The sequence below is a fragment of the Pinus tabuliformis genome, chromosome 6 (assembly GCF_031772625.1).
Source record: "Pinus tabuliformis cultivar Carrire ecotype Pingquan chromosome 6, CPIR1, whole genome shotgun sequence".
Taxonomy (NCBI): domain Eukaryota; kingdom Viridiplantae; phylum Streptophyta; class Pinopsida; order Pinales; family Pinaceae; genus Pinus; species Pinus tabuliformis.
In genome coordinates, this window is record NC_142292.1 from 1,982,556,837 (window position 1) to 1,982,576,931 (window position 20,095).

At 36.9% G+C, this 20,095-nt stretch overlaps 1 pseudogene; it reads left to right on the forward strand.

Moving 5' to 3' along the window:
* Nucleotides 1-373: 373 nt before the first annotated feature.
* LOC149267155 (GTP-binding protein ERG pseudogene) lies at nucleotides 374-19,684 on the forward strand (annotated as a pseudogene).
* The last annotated feature ends 411 nt before the right edge of the window (nucleotides 19,685-20,095 follow it).

Below are 20,095 nucleotides of genomic sequence, written 5' to 3' on the forward strand. Positions count from 1 at the left end.
ATAAGTAATGAAATGAACGAAGTTACTAATTAATGTATTTTTCTTTGCAACACATTGATGGGAGTCATTTGGCGGCCAATGTCCTCAATTGAAAAAGTTTGCAATTAGAGTGCTGAGCCAAACTTACATTGCTTTAGGTTGTGAGTGCAATTGGTCCATGTTTGAGTGCATACACATGAAGAAGAGAAACCTTTTAGAACAAACACAGTTAAATGATCTTGTCTTCATGCAATACAACCTTCGACTAAGGTAGAACCAAATGATGAACAAAAAACCTAATCTAGATCCCATTGTATTGGACGATATTGATCCAACATTAGAATGGGTGGAGGAGACTAGAGATCCCGTGTTTGATGTTGATTTTGATATTGACATGGCATTAGCGGGGGATGAAGCAAATTTGGTGGCACAATCAGAACCAAGATTAGCAACCACATCAAGGAAAGGAAAACAACCAATGGAAGGCACTAGTCATGCAACTCGACCAATTCATGCTTCCATTAGGTCCACTTCTATTTTTATTGGTGGCAATGCTACTGATGTTATAGATGATGTTGAGGCATCCTTAGAATTTGAACCAAATGATGTCTATGTAGCTCTTGATGATGATCCTATGTCTAGTAGTGGTAATGAATTTGATGATTTATGATGTGTAGAGTCTAGACTTGTAGTTTTGTAGTAGGCCAATGACTTCATAGCTTGTAGCATTGTTTTTGGACTTCATAGACCATTTAGAGCCTCATTGCTTATGTATTTTGTCGATGATATGTATTGCACTCAGTGCCATTTTGATATATTCACCTTTACATGGTATATAAATGAGAAACATTGCATATTTTGTCTCTATTGGTTTGGAATCATGGTTTTAAATCTTAAAAATAATTTTTTATTTTTCATTAAAAATTAAGTATTTAATGCATTTTTTTTAAAACCAGTTCATTGAGATCTGATTAGTCCCGCTTTGATCAGTTCTGGTTTTAAACCCAATTTATTAGGTGGACCGGTCCAGTCACCGGTTCCAGTTTTTAAATCTATGATTCCAACATAGATATAAAAACTACTAACATGTAATGTCTCCCTTTTACTTACCATATTATTTTTAAAAAGGTTACAAAATTCTTAGTTTCTACACGTTGATATTTTCATTAACTCATTTTCATGCATCTTTAAAGGTTTGAAATCACCTTCAGAAATACTAATCTCTAAATTCCTTTGATTTTACATCCACAAAAGGTTTTGCTTGAGTGTAAGAGTCTTATATGTTCCGTTAAAATCTTATTCATGTATAACGTATATACTATAAATCCTAGATCTTAAAAAGTTATGCACAATATGTTGCAGATATTAGTTTTCCTCACTGCTTAGAATTAAAAAATTATATTTTATGTATAGAATTAAAAAATATATTCAACAAACATATATAGATAAAAAAGAATAATAATTAAACTTTTTTTACAAATACTAAGTTTGTGCATGGAATAAAAAAATATAATTATTTATATAGATGATTTGCTGGTAGAGATGAAGTGGGGGCCATTACTTCCCTTCCTTCTATTTGTAAAGGTAGATTGACTATGTTTTCTGGTACAATTTAGATAAATTTGTTTAGAATTCAACATGAGGTTTTCTCACCTACAAGTATGCATTTTTCTTAATCAATTCACTTGTTCCATTTCATTTTATTGCATTGTATTTGGAAAAAAAAAAACTATTTATTGCTCATAGTAATAATATTACTGATTTATTTTATTAATTTTGGTATTATTATTAATGATGATGATGATGGTTAACGTCCACTGAGACCAAACTTTGGTCTATCGGACCTAAAGAAACGAATTATTTAGTTTGATTTAAGATTTTATTGCTATGCTCAAAAATCTTGGAGAGAAGCCTCTTGAGCTCACTATAATTTTGACAATGTAGAAGGCTAGGAAGGTTAGTATTGCAACAAAGATTATGAAACTGAGATCTAATGTGGTTGTACGCAGGGCACTCTAAGAGGAAGTGATTTTCATCCTCGATGTTCATATTCTCACAGAGATGGAAGATCCTTTCCATCCATGGTGTTTTAGGAACTGCCCAACGACTCGTTTCATTATGGAGCTCATGAGAGTTCGTTCTAATCTTGGCTATATTAATTTTCTTCTTTGAGCTAGTTAAAACCGAGAGATACTTTTGATCTTCTAGGGTGGGGTTGATGACCTCCTTATAATATCTTAATTTTCTTTTAGCTGCTAAATCTTTCTCACACCACATTTTTTCTTTGAACTTAGAAGTAACAATATTTTTAATGTTATTAATGTTTTGCAATGAAACATTCTCGTCGATCTCCCAATGGTTTAACCAAGCCCTGGTGTCTTTATATCAACCCTGTTTGAGCCTTAGGTGGTTTTGGCTGGAATTTAAAGCTAGCTTAGGAAGTCTATGGTCTCCTATGTTATTGAGCTTATGCTTGTACAACAGAAGCCTAGTCATAACTAGGCTCTCGATAGGGAAAATACCCACTTCTATATGGAGAATAGGATAGGGTGTATTGCTTTTAATTTTGAGGTTATACATTATAAAACGCTTATGGGTTTGCTCAATCTTTCCCCAAGATTCTCTAGAGATGCTGCAACCCCAAACCCCACATCCATATAAGATAACAGGAGTGACTAAAGTTTCAAAGAGGAACTTCTTTCTATCCCACATTATCAGGTTTTCCATTTTGCAATTATTTTCGTGACCAAAATAAGCTTTCCACCCCCCATTAATCCTTTTCTCAATGCTATAGTTCCAGTTGAGCTTGTGATGAATATCATTTCCTAGGTACTTGTAAGAAGACACTTCCTCCAAGTTACTATTGTCATACATAAAATTAGCGTAAGTGTCCTTTTTGGATTTGATAATCATAACTTTTGTCTTGTCAGTGTTAACAATCACCCATGGTAGAGCAGAAATCCTTAAGAAGTCTAAGTTGCTTATCAAGATTAGATGGGCACCTTGCGAGAAGAACAATATTGTTAGCATAGAGAAGAAGGATGATGACTTTCCCAACTAAGATTGTGCCAGCACAACCTGCTTCCTCTACACTACTTTGAGCAAAGAAGAAATTATTTCACTAATTTTATCATTTAAAATTAATAATTTTATAAATTTGAAAATACCTAGTAAAATAAGTTTTCTTTTTTAAGATATTAATTAAAGAATCTCAATTTTTTTTTAGTGATTTTCCATTTAAAATAAATAAAATTATATATTCAAATATGTTTCAATATCATCTTCTAAATTGACTTGTCTAATATTTAAAATATGTATTTACACAGACTTTTTTAATTATTTTTATAATTAAAAAATCAAGTGATATAAAAAAGAATTTAAAAAAATATTACTACTATAAAAAAGTTTATATTTTGATTAGATTATAATTTTTTTTTAAATTCATATTATATATATCTATCTAAATATATATATATATATATATATATATATATATATATATATATATATATATATATATATATATATATATATATATATATATATATATATATAGATATAGATATATATAGATATATCTATATTTTTCCGGAAGAAAAATCGTAATTTTATTAATGAAAACAAAATTACATGTTGTAGATGCGAGACACATTCATCAGCAAGTCAAAGACTGTTGATCAGATGTTCATAGAAAGAAAAAAAATATTGTACAAATGGGGAGAAAGGTCATGCTTTTCTCCCTTTTTTCTTCTCAACCTTGCGCCACTCCCCTTGAGTTGGCATCAAAGATACAAGTGCAAGCGAAGTGTCAACCTCAAGTTGAGGGTTGTCCTTATCAGAATCAAAATTGTCTGATGTATGTAGTCTCTTTGATCCACTGGTATCCATTGTATTTGGTATCTTTGTCGGTTGTGAGTCCATCGGATCTTGTGGATTTATTACCTGTACTTCTGGTTCTTTGTCCATATGATTGTTCTCATTGGATATGGGTGTAGGTTTTAACCCCATACAGAAATTACCTTCATACGAATTCTAAAACACATAAAATAAAAAAATGCAAGAGAATAACACATAAAACACATATACACAGAGATTTCCCCCTAGATCCCAAAACCGGGACTACCAGCTTGACTTTTCATTATGTTCCTTTCAATGTTATAATACATATTTATACATGTCGAAGCATCCAATAGCATGGACTAAAAACCATCGCGTCCAATACCATGGACCGAAAACCATCGCGTCCAAAAAACATGTGAGAAAATCATGCACAAAACCATAGGTGGGTCTGCCCAACCTAACATAGGGTCAAAAGCCAAAATTTTCCGGGGCACTCCCCAGAACCCCATAAAGTTGGGTTATGGGTACACCTCAAACCCCCTGTGATGTGGCCCCCCCCCTGCTACACAATCGATGCAACCAATGGGGGCTCCGCCCCCCTCTAACCCCCCGGTTAACTACGTGGGCTAGTCGTGGAAAGAACATAACACAACCCAACATTATCCCACTTGTTGTTTTCTTTCCACAGGGGGCCACAAGAGAGCTTAGGCATTTTTCCAGCCCTGAAACACCCATTGTCTCTCTACACCAAGATAACTTCTCAGAACTCACAGATTTTGTCAATGCATTTGCAGTATTCTTTAAAGTGTCCACCTTTACTAGCAACACCTTTTTGTCTTCTATCATATCCCTCACAAAGTGATACTAAACATAAATGTGCTTTGTCTTTGAATGATATGAGGGGTTCTTTGCTAAGAAAATTGCACTTTGGTTGTCATAGTCTATCCTTATAGCTCCCTGTACTAACCCCATACTTGAACACAATCTCTGCAACCAAAATGCTTCCTTGCTTGCATGAGTGGCTGCCATGTATTCTGCTTCTGTAGTTGATAGTGCCACTACATATTGTTTCTTACTCATCCAACTGACTGCACCTCCAAATAGGTTAGGCACATACCCACTTGTAGATTTTCTCTGATCCAGATCTCCAACCCAGTCTGCATCAACAAAGCCACGAATATCCAACATTCTGTCCAATCCTGATCTTCCTTGGTAGCACAAACCATAATCACTAGTGCCACACAAATACCTAAAAACCCACTTCACTGCTGTCCAGTGCTCCTTGCTTGGTTTTGACATAAACCTGCTCAATACTCCCACTGCATTTGTAATGTCCGGTCTAGTACATACCATTGCATACATCAAGCTACCGATTGCCCTTGCATATGGAACACGGGACATGTCCTCTTCCTCTTCTTGTGTCTTGGGACACTGTTCTGCAGATAACCTCACACCTACAGGAATAGGAACCTTCACCGGTTTAATATCTTACATATTAAACCTCTATAGTATCGTCTCGACATATTTCCTTTGGTTTAACCAAATCTTCCTCTTTGCTTGATCTCTTTTAATTTCCATGCCCAAAATATAGTTTGCAGCACCAAGATCTTTCATGTCGAATTTGGAGGACAATTGGGTCTTCAAATCTTGGATAATTTCTTTGTCATTTCCAACTAGCAACATATCATCCACATACAAGACCAAATAAAAAACACAATCACCAATTAATTTAAAATACACACAGTGATCTGCTTTGCTTTTGGTAAAGCCAAGTCCCCTTATAAATGTATCAAATTTCTGATACCACATCCTTGGTGACTGTTTTAACCCATACAGAGACTTCTTTAACTTGCATACTAGTTCTTTCTTACCCTTCACCGCAAAGCCTTCTGGTTGCTTCATGTAGATTTCCTCTTCCAAATCCCCGTGAAGAAATGTTGTCTTCACATCCATCTGTTCTACTCAAAATCAAAAGCAGTAGCAACAGATAAAAGTAATCTAATAGAAGTTACCTTGGCAATAGGAGAAAAAATATCACCAAAATCAATTTCCGGCACCTGGGAATAACCTTTTCCTACCAACCGAGCTTTGTATTTCTCCACATTTCCTTCTGCATTTGTCTTCTTCTTGAACACCCATTTGCTGCCAATGGGTTTTCTTCCAGCCGAGAACTCCACCAGATCCCAAGCCTCATTTTTATGCAAAGATGCCATTTCATTAACCATGGCCTCTTTCCAGAGTTTTCCATCCTCTAAATCTACTGCTTCCTTCACAGTTCTGGGATCATCATCAGCAATAGATAAAGAAAAATTTGAATAGAAAGTGGATGGACTATACCTTTATGGATGCCTCCTTTCTTGAACTGATCTTCTCACACCCGAAGTTTGTGGCTCTTCATCTTCTGATTCCTCCTTTGCTGTAGAGTCTGATTCTTCCTCATTTAGCTCAAACTCTATCTTCTTAGGTTCCTTTGGTTGGACTTCATGTTTAATAACATCTTTCACCTCTCTGAACACCACATCTCAGTTGTACACAACCTTCCTTGTTACTGGTTCCAAAGCTTATAACCCTTTAAACCATCCTTATACCCAATAAAGATGCACTTTTCAGATTTACTATCCAACTTGGTTCATTTCTCCTTTGGAACATGTACATATGCATCACATCCAAATACCTTCAGATGTCAAAGAGAAGGTTTCTTACCAGTCCATACCTCTTGTGGAGTTTTATCCTCCAATGCTGATGAAGGTGATCTATTGACCAGGTAACATGTTGTCTCCATCGCCTCTGCCTAGAATTCTTGTCCTAATCCGACACCACTGAGCATGCTTCTTGCCCTTTACATCAATGTCTTGTTCATTCTTTCTGCAACTCCATTTTACTGAGGTCTATATGGAGTAGTCTTCTATCGTGCTATACCACACTTACAGAATTCTTCAAATTCCTTACTGCAAAACTCTCCACCGTTATCTATCCTTAGCACCTTTATCTTCTTCTCTGTCTGATTTTCCATGAGAGCCTTAAATTCTTTAAACCTGTCAAAGGCTTCAGATTTCTTCTTAAGGGAATATATCCATGTATTCCTTGAGAAGTCATCTATAAATGATACATAGTACATAGACTTACCCAGTGATGGAACCTTCACAGGTCCAAACACATCACTGTGCACAAGTTCTAATATTTGTTTCGCCCTCTTACTATTAGAGGGGAAACTCACCCGATTCTGCTTCCCATAGACACAATTTTCACATAAATAAAAATCCAGAGAGCTATTACTCATACCTTCTACCATACCTTTACCATGAAGTATTCAAAGGCCCTTCTCTCCAATATGTCCAAGCCTTTGATGCCACAACATGGTCTTCTCTCCAGAGACCACTAGATTTTTTGCTCCACTTTCACAAACCACAACACTGTTGCACCCATCAATAACAGTGCTACCTTGCAGCTTGTACAGAGTTCCAATTTGAACTTCCGACATCAATACCAGTGCTCTCCCAACCATTTTGCAGGTATCCTTCTCAAACACTGTTTTTACACCTGCATCATCCAGCTTGCTTACAGAAATAAAATTTCTGGCCAATGCAGGAATATGCAAAACACCCGGAAGTGTTCTAACCCTTCCACCTTGCAACTTCAACTTTACTTTTCTGTGACTAATGACTCTAGCCTTCCTATCATCCCCTAAGAAGACATCACCACCATCGTATTTCTCATACTCGTAGAACCACTCTCTATGGGGAGTGAAGTGAAAGGACGCACCTGAGTCAATCAACCATGTCTCGTGATCTACATGTGTACTTGAAGAAGCCAAGTACACATCCCCACCTTCATCTGAGGTGGTTTTCGCCTCTACAGAAGGAGCATCATTAGATCCCTTTCCTTTATCAGGAGCTTTAGATTTACAGTCCCTTTTGTAGTGCCCTTCCTTTTCACATTTCTAGCACACCACCTTTACAGGTTTTCCTGGAGATTTAGATCTCCCTCTAGATTTAGATCTCCCACTCGATGAATTATTTTTGTTTCTATTCTGGGACTGTCCTCGTACAGACAAGGCATCACCATTCTGGCTCTCCATATTTTTCCGTCTCATCTCCTCTGTCAGCAAGGATGAGACCATTTCATAAAACTGCAAGGTAGTTGCATTGCTACCTATTGCAATAACCAGACTATCCCACGAATCTGGTGGAGAACAAAAAAAACTGATGCACTTATCTTCATTTGAAATTTTAATATCAACAGATGCTAACTGACTTACCACAGTATTAAATGCCTTCAGATGCTCTGCCACCAAGTCTCCATCTTTCATCCTCAGGTTATATAGCTTTTTCCGCAAGAACATTTTATTCACCAGAGACTTAGATTGGTACAAAGTCCCTAACTTGTCCCACAAAGCCTTCGCCGTAGCATCCCCTGATACATTCAGCAATACTGAATCTGAGACACACAATTGTATTGTGCTCTTTGCCTTCTGATCCAACTTCTTCCATTCTTCATCAGACACTCCCATTGGTTTACTACCCGGATCTACCGCGATCCACTGATCTTTATCCACCAACAGATCCTCCATCTTGAGTTTCCACAACTCAAAACTCTGACCATTAAATTTCTTGATCTCTATCTTTCCATTGTTCGCCATCTTCTTTCACCACCAGAATCTATCTGGCAGATCTCCCACTAAACAGGGTCTACCACAGGCCCGAGTGAAACCCCTCAGCAACAAAGGCATCCCCTTGAAGCCAAAACTGCTATGATACCAAATGTAGGTTTTAACCCATACAAAAATTACCTGCATACAAATTCTAAAACACATAAAATGAAAAAATGCGAGAGAATAACACATAAAACACATATACATAGAGATTTTCCCCTGGATCCCAAAACTGGGACTACCAACTTGATTTTTCATTATGTTCCTTTCAATGTTATAATACATATTTATACGTGCCGAAGCATCCAATACCATGGACCGAAAACCATCGCGTCTAAAAAACATGTGCAAAAATCATGCACAAAACCATAGGTGGGTTCGCCCAACCTAACATAGGGTCCAAAACCAAAATTTTCCAGGGTGTTTCCCTAGACCCTATAAAGTGGGGTTACAGGTACACCTCAAACCCCTTGTGACCCCCCCCCATTGCACAATCGGCACAACGAAGGGGGGCTCCGCCCCCTCTCTAACCCCCCGGTTAACTACGTGGGCTAGTCATGGAAAGAACATAACACAACCCAACAATGGGATGTTCCACATTAGCTTCCTCCTCCTCATCTGAAAGTGGTGGGGGAAATTGCCATCACTTGAATTGCTTCCCTGTTTTTTCTTTCTTCGGGTATCTTTTTTGGCTTCAAGGCATGTATTTTGTAGGTGTCCTATTTGCCGACATATTCTGCATCTAAATACTGTATTTTCATAATATAGTACCTGTGTCCAACACCTCTGTTTGTGTTTCAATTGTATGCAGTATGGCAGGCCTTTGTTGAGATCTACTTCCACACAAATTCGTGCCAAAGTGAAAATTCTTTCCTCTAGTCTTTGTGAGTCTGTTTTAATGTATCTCCCAATGGTGTTGCCAATACCTGCAAGGACTTGTTGGTTCCAAAGATGTAATGGGAGATTGTGTAAATGGACCCATACAGGCATCCTGGATACAACCATAGTATTTGCATCAAATTCTGGAAACCATGGTGTGATGAAGAGGCTCGTGGATCCCCAGAACCATGGTCCTTCTTGTAATATAATGTCTCTAGCCTCTGTTGAAGGGAAATTTACAATGAAGAAACCCTTGGAACAGAGATGAATTTCATAGTGAGTAGTCTAGTTTGTGAAAATCCATTGGAAGAGCTCGACAGGTTTTGGCCAAAAATAGTTGAATCTACAGATAATAGCTTGTTTTTCAAAAATATTACAATGTTCGTCTGTTTCTGGTATATCTATGTTTAATTCTGGGGTATAATTCAATTGCTCCACAATATATGGGCTGGGTTCAGTTCCAACTTGCTTTGGTGTCGCTGTAGGAGTATTTTTCCCTTGGAGGATGTTCTTGAAAGAAAGCCCTGCATTTTTGTGCTTCTGTTGTGTTTCTATATTTTTTGTTGAACTGCTCTCTATGTCGCCTCCTATTTGTTTTGTTTTACTGTAGGCTGCTACTGCACCACCTCTCAGCCTCATATTGAGTGTTATTGTAGACATAGATATAATATGGTAGTCCATGAGAGGTCTGGTATCCTGGAGAGCTCTGCCCCCATATATCAGATGTTGAGATCCGACAGGATATCCAATATGGTGGAAAATGTGATTCTTCAAATGTAAAACAGAGTCTGTTGCAAGAACCCAAACCAAGATAGATATCCCCAAAGGGGTTTTAATAAAAATTTGATATCGTTGAGAGTTTACCAGGGGTTCTGCTTCTGACTGGAGGTTTCTAGGCCATGCAGGGTCAGATGTGGTGCCTTGTAATGGGTTCTCTGTGAACTCCTTCAGGTATGTATTGTCCAGTTTCCAGTAGCTAGGCTCATTTTTATGATCAGTAGACCACATAAATGGAGATAGCCCGAACGATGCAGTAGTCCCTAGAGAATGTAGGAGGGTGTAGATTTGTGTCATCGCAGATAGTCCATAAAGCGAGACTCGTCGATGCACATCCATGCACTTGTTCATGAATCACTGGACTGTTGAGCAATGCTGGTAGCCGATGGTTGCAGAGGGTTCAAGGAAATAATCGTCATATGGTCCATCCTCCACCATGGTGCCTCGTGCCCAATGACCCATCTACCAAAATGCTCCCTTAGTTGCTCCGCATCCCATAGCACAACCCTCAGTCAGTGGCAGGCCACAACAGGGGTTCGATTTGCCAATCCGGATACAATCAAATGTTTTGTGCTCAGATGGAAACACAGTCCCCACAGACCAAACAACCTTCCAATACATCCGTAGTAGCCATTTCGTCCAGAAGGGTTCGCCCTCTATGGGCTCAGTGAAATAACAATAGTATATGCGGCAAATCAGAACTGTGTGTTTCGAACGAGCCGGTTCCTCCATTAAACCCCTTCCTTGAAACAGTAGCCACCATTTGCCCGAAGGATCCGCAGCCCTACAGCCCAATGATCTGTCCAAGGAATAGTATATGGTTACCGCGCCCAAAATCCCATTGTCACTCAGAGAAACCCTAGCTCTGTATTCCATTTTCGTCTTTCTTGGAGTCTCATTTTTGCGGGCTTTGTGTGTCGCAGCGAGGAGCCTGGGCAAGCGATCAAACTCAGCAGCCTCCACCTAAGGCGACCATATCTCGGGATTCTTGTAGCAGAGAAAGACGTGCCTCGCATAGATCTGGATGGATCCCACAAGCGGCTTCGTGTACATCTCTGGCTTAGCAAAGCGTTGCTCGGCATCGTTGTTGTGGCCACTCGTGACACCAAGCAACAAATCATCGTTCTACAAGCTGTATGAGGTGTGCCCTATCTGCTGCGGGGCTTCCAGTAATGCTCCGTCTGGTTCAACCCCCCTGGGACTCGAACCGTTGCTGTTGTTGAAAGCACTCATTCTGCTTGTCATTTTTCTTTTTTTCTGTTAATAGGGTTCTTTATATAAATATATAATATGATGAGATTATAATATATATATATATATATATTTTGTATAATATGACTTATATTTTCATCAATTTAGAAAATTACAAGAAGTATTTTTTTTTATACATCCACTTAAAATTATATTTATATGACTCTCACCCTTTTTTTTTAAGTCAAAGTGAAAGAGATACCAGAAATGTCAATTTTATATATATATATATATATATATATATATCACAAAATTAAAACATTATTGGTTTTAGAAAAACCCTTATATCTATGTATATTTTCCTCTAACAAAAATTTTCATTACATTTGTAAATGACTCAAATTCATATAAATATATAATGCTTAAAGAATAATGAATGCAGAAATACAATGAAACTATTTCATTATGATAAAAAAAACTAATATAAGAGATACTATTTATATTTATTATCTTTAATTTTTTTTACCTAAATACACTAACTGTTATTATAACGGTATTTTTATATAAGTCAAAACCTTCTAACCATATTCTTTATATAACCTAATATAAAATAGAATATAAATAAGAACATATATAACCTAATATAAAATAGAATATAAACAAGAACATATAAAATATAAGTAATACTTTATATATATATATATATATATATATAGATATAAAATTGTAATAATTATTATTAAATTTTAATTAAAACTATTTATATAGGAAATATTATTTATTTTAATTTTTGTTTTAATGTAAAATTTATATACAAAATTCTATCTATTGTTGTAAATATTAAAAAATAATAAACACAAAACAATAAATGTTTTTTTTTATTATGATTTAAATTATAATAATAAATAATAAATAATATTATTTATTATTTATTATCTTTATAAATGTATTTTTTTGAGGATTTTTAAAATTTTAGTTTAATTATTTGCAGTTATTTGGTGGAACAATATTTTTTTTTAAGTCGGTATTCTATTGATTAATAAAAAAGGAGTACAAAGATACTAAAAAACAAACGGTCTCACCCCGACTAGGTTTGTTGACCAATGCTAGTTGAGTGTTACATATAAGCAAAAAAAGACTAAGGGAAGCAGTGCAGAGTCTGGAAGGTCAAAAGCACCAAAATACATGCAAAATATATAAAACACCAGTCACAATAATATGAAGTAACAGAAGTTGGATTGTCTGGCTTAGTACTTAGAGGGGGAAGAGGGCGATATGAACATCTAACATGCTGCTCAAAATGAGCTAGCCAAGTTTCCAGTTTGTCTACCTTTTCAGCAAGAAGATTCCCCCCCAACAAATCATCAACACTCTTTCTCGGAGATGACATTGTAAATACTGCAGTTGATTAAGCATCTCCATCTCAGCTTCATGCTCTTCCCTACGAGTCCTATCCCATGCCTCTAGAAGCTCCTGCAGATATTTCTCTAAATTCCACTAAGAATTAAATCGACTAGAAGGGCCCGCTTTCCCGTGCCTAGCCATGCCTATGCTAACACACACCTAGATGTTTCCTCCTTGGCTTTGGGCAGCTTGCAGCCACCACTCCCATGGCCACCTCATGAGGAACTTCCACTGCAACGTCTACCAAACCTTAATATCTGTTGGCTCCGATCCCTCCCCCACTTAGGTGACGATGCCGGAAGGGGCGATTTAGCCCTCGTGCATCTTGGAGTTGGCCTCATTGCGCACCCATTGAGCCAAGATAAAAACCTCCAAACCTGCCCATGAAACATGCCTATCTTACAGTGGTGCACTATGCCCACTCTCAAACCCAATAAAAACCAACCTCGCTACTATCACCATACATAAATAAGTCAGACTCGATCAAATTGGTTAATGAAAAATCCTCAGAGAGAATGAGGCTCTCCAAGGTTGAATCCCAACACCAATTTCAGAATAATAAGGATGCAGCAGGGCATAGCCAATACCCTTGACCCAACGGAGACCCGAGCACTGACCACCCCCATAGAACAGAAACACCCAAATTCTAGATGCGCACAAGTAGGAACCACCACCTTAGTTTGAACCAGTGTCGAATCCCAACCAAGGACAAAGGAATCCTAGAAACACCAAGACCACCCAAATAAAAAAAGAAAATGATGCAAGATACAACTGCCTACAAATTCTAATCCACAAATTAAAAAACCCACACAATAATTACACTCAAAACTCAGATATCATTCATTTAAGATAAAAATATTTACAATATAATATTGGCCTCATTATCATTGTCCATTTAATCAGACTCCACACCTCTCCCACACTCACACACAAAAATTACAGAGCATCAAAGTTGTTGCTTGGAATATGCATCAAAGCAACAAGTACGTTGCCTGTACATTCAATTGCAATACTCCACCAAAAACCAAAATAACATAATATCTTGAAAAAATATATTACAACAAGATGGTTTTTGCCTTCTTTAGTTCTCCACATACTTATTAATTTACAAAAATCATTCTAAATCTAAAATAGGATCAAGATCCATATTAAGTGGATAAAACCCATTATTTTAGTAACTAATTTCGAAAAATCAAAACTGAGACTACCTTTTTTTTTAAGCCTAATCCATAATATTCAATAATAATGTTTCTAGAGTCCAACTAATTATTAAAAAATTAAAATCATTACATGATGAATCCAACTTCCTCAAAAATAATAATATCTAATAAAGTTTATAAAATTTTTCCAATGCTCCGACATCAGACTCTCGAAGAACAAAATATTCCTGGACTCCTGTACATGAAATCTTTAACCCTTTGTTGTAACTTGTAGTTGGATGAAATTTTTCATGATGACTCAAATTTTCTCCAGCTTCCCAAGATTCTCCATTAAAAAAATGAAGTCTATTTTAGTATGCTTTTGGAAACTTATCTCTCTCAATTCTTCTGGCTAATTCCTTCAAGAACTTCTTTGGAAGGATCTGAACCTGTATAATTGAAACAATCTTTCATGCACATGAAACAAACATGTCAAAATTAATTTGAATTTTTTTCTTTATGGTTCCCAAGGTACTCGCTTTGTTGACTGCTTATATTTATTGTCCAAAAGATTCTTCATTGTGATTGTATTCATTTGGAATTTGGAGTTTTTCAGACATTAACTTCTCACTGGTTTCCAAAGAAACCTTCTCCTTGACATTATTCTATTGTTCATTTATTAAATCTCTTAATTCATAACCATTTATGCCATGGATACTCAACTAATCTCTATTTTCTACCATAAACATTTCATTGATTATCATATTCTCATATTCATTGAACAAATCTTGATTTTTTTGGAAACAAGTGATTTACCTCAATTACTAGTTCACATTCCTTGCATTCTGCTTCATCCTTAAAAAATTCTTTGTTATCCAACATTAACACTTGATTACTGCTTGCATCCTTTAATGGTAGAAGTGTATGTAATTTCCCATCTTTCTCAAAACTGTAAGTGTTTTGGTTTCCATTATGTGTTATGTCCCTATCATATTGCCAAGGCCTTCCTAGCAGAATATGGAAAACATCCATTGGCAAGACATCACACACAATTTCATCTTTATAACTTCCAATTTGAAATTCTACCTTACATTGCTCAGTAACCAAAACTTGATGACCCTTTTGTAACCAAGAGACCTTATAAGGTGTAGGATGTGGTGTCTTCTTTAAGTTTAACTTTTCTACCATTTCAATAGAGACTAGATTATCTGTGCTACCACTATCAATCACAAGTTTGCAACACTTACCTTTGGACTTACAAATAGTTCTAAACAAACTCCTCCTTTGAGTTAGTCCTTTGGTCTCTTTTTCTGCTTGGATCAACACTCTTTTTAATAGAAAAGATTCACCTTCCTTAGGAGCATTTACAATTGAAACTAGATCTCCATCCTCCCCCTTTGCCTCTGCCACATGAGCACCTCGTTGAATTGTTAATCTACGTTCAAGAAATTCCCAAGACATGTGTCCTAATTGTCCACAAGTGAAACATCTGGGTTGATAATCTCTTCCTCAACCTCTGCCTCTCGAAAATGATCTCCTCCCTCCAAAATCACTTTCTCTTGGTGTTTGACTACTAGAACTTCTCGCTTCTTCCTTTGGAGGCTTGACTCCTTATTTTCTAGTTTGTCCCTTATCCTTTAAAGGACTTCTTCCTCTACTCCCCAATGTTTGTTTCCGGGCAATGTTCTCTTCTGCTGTCAAAGCTGCCTGATATGCATCTTCCACAGTTTTCAAAGGCAACAAGCTAATTTCATTTTGAATTTCAAACCTTAAACCAGTAATGTGCCTTGAAACTTTTTCATCATTCTCTTCTACATTTCCAACCCTAATGTTTAATTTGTAAAATTCCTCAATGTATTCTTTATCAATCATATTCCTTTGTTTAAGGTTATGTAATTGCTTAAAAATATTAATGCGATAATCTCTAGTTAAAAAATTACCTTAGTTTCAACACCACCCTGTTCCAATCTTTAGTTTTGGCTTTTCCTTTCCTCTTTCATTCAATTTGTACCTCGTCCCAACACAGGGCTACATGTCCTTTAAGTCTAGTCAATGCATACTTGACTTTCTTATCCTTGTCAACATCCTCATAATCAAATTATTTATCTAATGCATGTATCCAATCCATTAACTCATCAACATTCAAGTTGCCTTCATATAATGGTACTTCTATTTTTGGCCGGGCATAAATCTTGGCAAACATCTTCAACATTTTCTCCTTTGGTGCCTCCTCTTCTTCTTCCTCACTAGAAGCCTCTTCTTCAACATCAATAACATCTCCCATGTCAGTTCCTCTTTTTTGTGTAGCTTCCATGGCTGCCATCCTCTCATGAAGTCTCCACAATTCTACTTGAAAAGCCACATTTGCTGTAGGCATGCCTAATCGTGCTCCCCAAGCTGTCCCTCTTGCTGCTCCTCTTCGATCTACCATAACTACTATTGCTGCTTTGATACAAAAAATGATGCAAGATGCAACTGCCTGCAAATTCTAATCCACAAATTTAAAAACCCACACAACAATTACACTCAAAACTCAGATATAATTCATTTAAGATAAAAATATTTACAATATAATATTGGCCTCATTATCATTGGCCATTTACTCATACTCCACACCTCTCCCACACTTACACACAAATTTTACAGAGGATCAAAATGGTTGCTTGGAATATGCATCAAAGCAACAACATTTATTTGCAATACTCCGCCAAAAACCAAAATAATATCATATCTTGAAAAAATATATTACAACAAGATAGTTTTTTTCCTTCTCTAGTTCTCCACATACTTACTAATTTATAAAAATCATTCTAAATCTAAAATAGGATCAAGATCCATAATAAGTGGATAATACCAATTATTTTAGTAACTAATTTGCAAAAAACAAAACTAAGACACTTTTTTCTTTTTCTTTTTCTCTAGCCTAATCCATAATATTCGATAATAATGTTTCTAGAGTCCAACTAATTATTACGTAGTAGTCTAACCAGACCGATTTTTTTCCCTGAAAATCATGGAAATTCCAAATATATTTTGATAAAATCCGGTAGGGATTTTTGTGAATCTAGGTTACAACTGTCAAACTTCAAGATTTTGGGTTCCCAAGAGGTTTTTGATGGTGTTGAATCCATTTCCACTATAAAAAACAAGATTCAAACATTGTTGTTGCAAGATTTCTTGAATTTTTTTTGCCAATATTTCGACCACTTTTGGCCGTCTGGGAAATTCCTTCACCTTGTTAGACGATTCCTATTATTACAAAATTAAAATCATTACATGAGGAATCGAACTTCCTCAAAAAATAATAATATCTAATAAAGTTTGTTAGACTCCATCTTGTCAGTCCGCTGCAGTCAAATTTACCAAGGTTCATTTCTCGTCATTTGCAGTCATTAAAGAGTCATTTTAATTCTTGAGTCCAGGGTTTGGTCTTGTGCAGACTAGAGGAAGGTTCAGTAAGTTTTTCAGGGATGTCATCGTCAATAATGTGAGATTGATTCTTCTTCAAAACCCTGTTTTGAAGAAGAAATCATCAAATGTGTTTTTTTTAGAAGATGTGATTTGTCAAAATGTTTTAAATTCTCCAGCTCTTCAAATGGCAGTAGCTTCAACAGCTCCTGTCCCTGCAAAAGCACAAACAAAAAGAACATCATCAGCAATCAGAGACAAAGAAATCAAACAAAATAGAGTTTTGCATCCAAATGTCAGAATGCCAAATTATACAACGCGCCCAGCCGTTTGGTGGAGTTGATGGTTATAATCTTGAAAGTGAACCATGTGTGGCTTGTAGCTGGCCAGACATTGGCAAGAAAACTCATGCTTTCTCTCGTAGATAAGGCACAACATAATCAACTTTGAGTGTGGATCCAAAATTTGTTAATGGACTAAGAAGTCTTCTCTTTAATTCAAGTTTGGACAAAGGAAATCACTGGAGAGGGAACAGTGTGATGGAGTAAAGGTTGAATTAGAGAAGTGGAGAGCGAAAATTTGTTTACAGAACCATGGAGTGGAGGGGGGCGCTACCCATATAGAGTGCACGCTACGCACATAGTGCGCGCTACCCACATAAGTTCCACAACCAGTGTTAATTAACACAGGTGCTACCCACTTGTCGGGCGCTACCCGTTAGGCAGGGGCGCTACCCACACAGTCACAGAGCCAAAGTTTTTTGTTCCTGCATCCAGTTTGGTGTCAAAATGCCTCAAAAGGCGTGCAAAGTCATTTTCACTGTGGCATCATCGCAGCAGTCGATGCTTTGGCAGCTTCTTTGGCGCTGAATGAAACAGTTTTGAAGCGAGAGATTGACATTCGTGGTAACTTCAGAAGCAAACAAGTGATGAACTCCAGGTTAAAGTGAACACGCTATCTTCCATAAAGGCATAGCTTCCTTATATGACTGTAAACCGAAAACAATTGTCAACAGTGCCGAAAATCTCGGATAAGTTCCTCACGGAGATCACATTGATATGAGATCCTTGGAGTGATAATAAAAGGGGAACACACAAATTGCGTCATGCACAGTAGTTCTGGCCGCTTTTACAGTGCAGATGTCACTGGAGAGGGAACCGTGTGATGGAGTAAAGGTTGAATTAGAGAAGTGGAGAGCGAAAATTTGTTTACAGAACCATGGAGTGGAGGGGGGCGCTACCCATACAGAGTGCACGCTACGAACATAGTGCGTGCTACTCACATAAGTTCCACAGCTAGTGTTAATTAACATGGGGCTACCCACTTGTCGGGCGCTACCCGTTGGGCAGGGGCGCTACCCACACAGTCACAGAGCCAAAGTTTTTTGTTCCTGCATCCAGTTTGGTGTCAAAATGCCTCAAAAGGCGTGCAAAGTCATTTTCACTGTGGCATCATCGAAGCAGTCGATGCTTTGGCAGCTTCTTTGGCACTGAATGAAAAAGTTTTGAAGCGAGAGATTGACATTCGTGGTAACTTCAGAAGCAAACAAGTGATGAACCCCAGGTTAAAGTGAACACGCTATCTTCCATAAAGGCACAGCTTCCTTATATGACTGTAAACCGAAAACAATTGTCAACAGTGCCGAAAATCTCAGATAAGTTCCTCACGGAGATCACATTGATATGAGATCCTTGGAGTGATAACAAAAGGGGAACACACAAATTGCGTCATGCACAGTAGTTCTGGCCGCTTTTACAGTGCAGATGTAACACAACGCATTGAAAGTACATGAGGATCATTATTTCTCTATAATGTACTAATAGTAATGGTTAATGCTCATCGGCATCTTATAAAGCCTGATCCGAGGGTAATATCTCTTGTGAAAGAGCTGGGAGAAACTGTGAAACACAAACAAAAGTGAATCTTATGCATAAACAAGGATGACTTAATTGAAGTTAAAAAAAAAAAACTTATTGAAAGTTTCTTCCGAATTTGGACACCTCCCTGGATATAATAAATTTTACATGATAGCTGTAATGAGAGGTTCTGGTGTCAAAGATCTTGTAAAATATTTAATGGATCAAGCTGTTAAAAGACCTTGCGGTGAAGATCCCATGTTGATGGACAAGGAGTACTTGAAAATTTTATCTCTTGAAGTTGTACGAAGATGTTGGATTGTATTCATCAGGAAATACCATATACAGTGGATTAGTGCTTGATTGATTGGAAATCAATGCGAGATGGGTCTTTACGAATAGAGCAACATTTCATTGTGTTTAAGCTCGGCCATCAAAAAATTCTTGTTGGAAAGAATGGATCTAAAATACGACAGATTGGAATGGCGGCAAATGAAGAATTAAGAAAACTGTTGAAGAGGACTGTACACCTCATAATCCAAGTGAGGGTGAAGAAGTGAGAATGTTAACGAAGAAGGAACAGAAATTTGAAAAAGAGCGATCAGAGTTTGTGCAGTAGTTGCGGAACTCTGTTTGCTATTTTTATTAAAATTTGGTTTTATTTGGTAAGGGGAAATAAATAGTCCGAGAGCCAAAATTAGAGAGAAGATATCCACAACAGCAGAGCAGTAAGATTGGGGGCCTATTTTTGTTTTCAGTTGTGATTCGGAAAGGTCTTCAGCTATGGTTTTCCACCCTTTCATTGGTCATCAACAAACAAATACAACGTTATTCCTTTTAGAGCAGAGTTTTCCTATTTTCATGATTATTGATGTAACAATGCCCTATTTTCATCGATCAGTTATCTCCTTTCTGAGTTTTATTTAATGTATTAAAAATCACTTGTAAAAAGAGAGATAGAGTTCTCAGAG